Source organism: Macaca mulatta, chromosome 1 (genome assembly GCF_049350105.2).
Source record: "Macaca mulatta isolate MMU2019108-1 chromosome 1, T2T-MMU8v2.0, whole genome shotgun sequence".
Lineage (NCBI taxonomy): Eukaryota > Metazoa > Chordata > Mammalia > Primates > Cercopithecidae > Macaca > Macaca mulatta.
The window spans coordinates 71938143-71944142 of record NC_133406.1 but is presented as its reverse complement, the minus strand read 5'-3'; positions in this window follow the sequence as shown (position 1 = coordinate 71944142).

Sequence of the window (6000 nt, the reverse complement as noted above, 5' to 3'; positions counted from 1 at the left end):
CCTCCCTGAATAGAGGAACACAAATGAGTGAGACAGACATAAAGGTCACCTTGGAACAGTCCACCCAGGAGTTCCCAGATTATTATATTTGATTGATGAAAATGTTGATGACGATGAAGGTGATGGTGGTAAATGTTAACTACCTCATTGTGCCTTAGCTAATGCCACAGGAAGTTCTCTTTAAATGTTATAGGTTGGATTTAGTTCTTTAGCACTGCTACCCTGCTATCTGAAATGGTAGCAATGAGTCATCATTGGTTATTCCTTTCCCAACGTGCAGAACATTATTTTATTAGAGACGGGAGAGAGGAAAGATACAATAATGTAAGACAATATAGTCCTTGCTGATTTTAGGCTTATCATACACCTGGTAAGCAGGTACATACATGTGAATGTATACTACACACATATTTAAATCTATGTATATTCATATATAAAATATATACTATAATTCAATATGTATACTAAATACATCTACTTCAATACCTATATATTTTAACCCCTTATTTGTCCTTACATTTTTGGACAGCATGATAGAAAACTAGAATACAAATATGCTGAAGAGCATTTATGAATGAATGAGCATAAATGCAAACTTTAACAATGATGTGGAGGAAAAAACAAAAGAACGATTAACACCATTTAGATTTAAGAGATTAACCAAAATGAATAAATTAGCTGTTAATATTGTAGCATCATAAAACAAAAAGTGCTCATTTTGATGACTGACTGAAAAGTTTGGTTTTGTTTTCCTCATTAAAATGTGTGAATAAACAAAGTTAAAAATATATTGTTCCCCATGTGGGAAAGCTGAGATCACTGAAAATTAATCTACTTCAACTATTTCCATGAGTTATCAGCTACCGTTTAAGGATTCAAGGGATTGTTGACATTAACCAGGATTTCCAGGAAATCAAGATTTGATTTAAATTGAGACATGTAAGATTTTATGAACCCAAAGATTTAAAAGGCATTAAAATAAATGTTGACTAATCCCTTAGGGAAATCAGTCTAGGATTAGATTATGTTGCTATAATAAATTAGAAATATTCAAGAAAATGGATAAAACACTATGCACACATTAAAATCTCTGTTTTACTTGGAAAATATGAAGAATGATACATTTATGTTGATATTTTGCCTTTTAAATCTACTTGTAATTCTTGTTTGCAAAATTTACTCAATTTTATTTAAATAACATATCATAGAATAATGCCATGGACATATTGGATATTTTGTTGCCTTTTCAGGGAGGAAATAATGCTTACATCTAAAAATATATAGTCATAGGATGACACGGCTGCAAGGATCTTTATAAGGTGATACCTTTTCCCTTCTCACTAGGGAAAAACAAGGCTCAGAGAGACACGATCTACTTTAGGTCACACCCATAGTTCTCAGGAGAGACAGGTCTAAGAGTGAAGTCCACAATTTATATCTTCTCCAGAATCGTCATCTTTGACAGATGGTTTCCGAAAAGGGAGAAGCAACCAGCCGAGCTGCCTCTTGAAATTTTTCCTGATTATTTTAAGTCACTTTGTGGCTAAAAATGTGGTAGAAGAGGAAGAATTAATTCCTTGCCAAAGAAAAAATCAACTGTTCCCTGAAATCTGAATGGAGTTTAGGGGGGAAAAATGAGACCACATCAAGGGGTCTAGTTACCATAAAATAACAGTTAAAATGTATTGAGTGTTTATTATGTCCCAAGGGTTGTGTGCTAAGCATTCAAAACGATTTTTATTTCATTCACTTTTGAGAAGTATTATCTCATTTGATCTTCCCAATAACCCTACAATATAATTATTATTAGTTGCATTATGATTAGGTTCAGAGAAGATAAGTATAATTTGCCTACCGTTTCATAGCTGGGAGGCTAGGATTTGAAACCAGTCTGACTGAATCCTTAACCAGGCTTGTAAGCTTTCTACTATGTCCCGTAAAGGAGGGATATTTCTACTGGACCTCAAGAGAAGGTTGCAGGTGGAAGTGCTGATGTGGACAGTTCAGATGGACTTCTCCAGGATTCACTGGAAATCTCCCTTAAAACTGGGTCTGGGAACCAACCTATCATTTATCTCCAACCTTGAAATAAAGAATTCCCACCCCATAGAATACAACAAAAACCCTTGCTTTGTTTATACTTTATTAACAAGGTTTTCTTTCTTTCTTTTTTTAGTGAGACGGAGTCTCATTCTGTCGTCCAGGCTGGAGTGCAGTGATGTGATCTTGGCTCACTGCAACCTGCACCTCTTGAGTTCAAGTGATTCTCCTGCCTCAGCCTCCCGAGTAGCTGGGACTACAGGCACCCGCCACCACGCCAGGCTAATTTTTGTATTTTTAGTAGAGATGGGGTTTCACCACATTGGCCCAGCTGGTCTCAAACTCCTGAATTTTTGATCCGCCCGCCTCTGCCTCCCAAAGTGCTGGGATTACAGGAGTGAGCCACCGCACCCGGCTGGTTTTCTTTGTTCAATAAATGTATTTTACTGGGCTACTAGAAATCTGAGGTTGAAGTAGCATTGTTCTCCAGTGTAATATAATGTCGTGTTTCTCAAACTCTAGTCTCAGGTCTGCATTAAACACTCTTAAAAATTATTGAGGACTGGCAGGCATGATGGCTCACGCCTGTAATCCCAGCACTTTGGGAGGCTGAGGTGGGGATCACTTGAGGTCAGGAGAACAAGAATTACAAGTAGATTTAAAAGGCAAAATATCAACATAAATGCATCATTCTCCAGGAGTTCGAGACCAGCCTGACCAACATGGTGAAATCCCATCTCTACCAAAAAATACCAAAATTACCGGGGTGTCGTAGAGCGTGCCTGTAGTTCTAGCTACTTGGGAGACTGTAGTGGGAGAATCGCTTGAACTCGGGAGGCAGAGGTAGCAGTGAACCGACATTGCACCACTGGACTCCAGCCTGAGTGATGGAGTGAGACCCTATCTCAAAACAACAACAAAAAATTATTGAGGACTTCAAAAAACAAGACAAAACATTTGTTTATGTGGGTTATCTCTTTTTTTTCCTTTTTTCTGTTTAAAAAAATTAATAAACTAGAGCTTATTTCCTTACACATCGATAAAGCAACACAACACAGATGTGAGGAAGCACAGCATGACCTAGTGAGTTAGATCATGCTATTTTTATCTTCTTTCTAGAGACTTGGACAATTTAGATATATTTTAAGGAAAAGAAGACATTTTCCTTAGCCTTTTTTTTTCCTCATTGTGATTTTATTTTGCACATTTTTTTTTTTTTTTTTAAGTTCTGGGATACATGTGTAGAACATACAGGTTTGTTACATAGGTATATATGTTGCACATCTTTTTTAAAAAATCAGTGTCATGGTAAACTTTAAAAATTTATTTTAACGTTTATTTTGGTTTCAGGGATACGAGTGCACGTTTGTTATATAGTAAATTTGTAACTCGAGGGTCTGGTGTACAGATTATTTCGTCACCCAGGTACTAAACATAGTACCCGATAGGTTTTCTTTTCTTTTCTTTTTTTTTTTTCCTGAACTTCTCCCTTCTCCTACCCTCCACCCTCAAGCAGGCCACTGTGCCTTTTGTTCCCCCCTTTCTGTCCGTGTGTTCTCATCATTTAGCTCCCACTTATAAGTGAGAACATGCAGTATTTGGTTTTCTCTTCATGCATTAGGTTGCTAAGGATGATGGCCTCCAGCTCCATCCATGTTCCTGCAAAGAAAATGATCTCATTCTTTTTTATGACTGCATAGTATTCTATGGTGTATATGTACCACATTTTCTTTATCCAGCCTATCATTGATGGGCATTTAGGTTGATTCCATGTCTTTGCTATTGTGAATAGTGCTGCAATAAACATACACAAGCATATATCTTTACGGGAGAATCATTTATATTCTTTTGGGTATATACCCAGTAGTGGGATTGCTGGGTCAAATGGTAGTTGTTTTTAGTTCTTTGAGGAATTGTCACACTGATTTCCACAATGGTTGAACTAATTTACACTCCCACCAGCAGTGAATAAGTGTTCCCTTTTCTCTGCAACCTTTCTGGCATCTGTTATTTTTTGACTTTTAAACAATGGTCATTCTGACTGTTATGAGCTAGTATCTGATTGTGGTTTTCATTTGCATTTCTCTAATGATTAGTGATATTGAGCATTTTTTCATATGCTTGTTGGTCACACATATGTCTTCCCCAGACTGAAAACTGGACCCCTTCCTTATACAATATACAAAAATCAACTCAAAATTTATTAAAGACCTAAATGTAAAACCTAAAACTATGAAAATCCTGGAAAGTAAGCTAGGAAATACCATTTTGGTCATAGAAACTGGCAAAGATTTCATGATGAAAACATGGAAAACAATTGCAACAAAAGAAAAAATTGACAAATGGGACCTGTAATAATTAAACTGAAGAGCTTCTGCACAGCAAAAGAAGCTATCAATATAGTAAACAGACAACCTACAGAATGGGAGAAAATATTTGCAAACTATCCATCTGACAAAGGTCTAATATCCAGAATCTACAAGGAACTTAAACACACCTACAAGCAAAAAACAACCCCATTAAAAAGTGGGCAGGGCCGGGCGCGGTGGCTCAAGCTTGTAATCCCAGCACTTTGGGAGGCCGAGACGGATCATGAGGTCAGGAGATCAAGACCATCCTGGCTAACACGGTGAAACCCCGTCTCTACTAAAAAAAAAAAAAAAAAAAAAAAAAAAAAAAACTAGCCAGGCGAGGTGGCGGCGCCTGTAGTCCCAGCTACTGGGGAGGCTGAGGCAGGAGAATGGCGTGAACCCGGGAGGCGGAGCTTGCAGAGCTTGCAGTGAGCTGAGATCTGGCCACTGCACTCCAGCCCGGGCGACAGAGCAAGACTCCGTCTCAAAAAAAAAAAAAAAAAAAAAAAAAAAAGTGGGCTGATGATATGTGGGTAATATCTAGAAATATTTACCATGATGGAAATGAAAATCAATAAATTTTTAAAATATGGGAATGCATGAGCCCACCTTCTATTAGCTGTCAGATGTTGCTATCAGCCCACATCATGTAGCTTCTGGAAAATTCAAGTGTACGCTCATGAAAAAACAAAAGTGAAAAAAGGCAAATAACTCAGTATTATAAAAATAGCTTTGGCCTCGGAGATGCCCATTTCTATAATGAGAACCTCTGCTATAATTTAGGTTCAAATTCTGGCTCTGTCACTTACTGATTAGCCAAGTTGCAAAATCTCACTAGGATTCAGTTTCTTCATTTTAAAATGTGTATAATAATAATGTCTCTTCATTCAATTAAATAATGTGGATAAATACCATAGCTTAGTTCCAGGTAAGCCCTCAATAACAAGTAGCTGTTATTAATATGTGTTGTATATCTAACTGAGAAATTTTAGCCCACCAGCAGAATTAGATAAAGGAGCAGGGATTGTCTGTACCTAGGGAGTGTCATATCATCAGTCCTAATGAGGTCCCACCCAGCCTGTTTCCCTCCATTTCTGAGGAAAGTATATTAGTAAAACCGCATTTCTAAAATGAATGTGACTGACAGAGAAAGAAAATAAAGTAATAGTTACTGAATAGTTTTATAACTTCTGTGCATTTTGATCTAAGAGGAACATCTATTTGTTTTATTCACATCATTAAATTTTTGTTAAAAAATAAAATCTATTTTTACAGAATGATCTATTCTACAAATTGGTATTCGTCCAAAGGAAAAAGGAAGTGAAGAGCTATCACAACAAATATTACTAAAGTTAGTATCTCTGATATCCAAAACAGATTTTCTTTTCTTTATTATCATTAGTTTTTTGAAACAGGGTCTTTCTATATTGCGCAGGCTGAATTTCAACTCCTGGGCTCAAGTGGTCCTCTCACTTCAGCCTCCCTATCCTGAGTAGCTGGGATAACAGGTGCATGCTATCATGCCCGGCCAAATTTTCAAATATATGATAATAGCTCACTTATTTCAGAATCTCTTTTATATATAACATTGCAATGACATTGAAGAGTT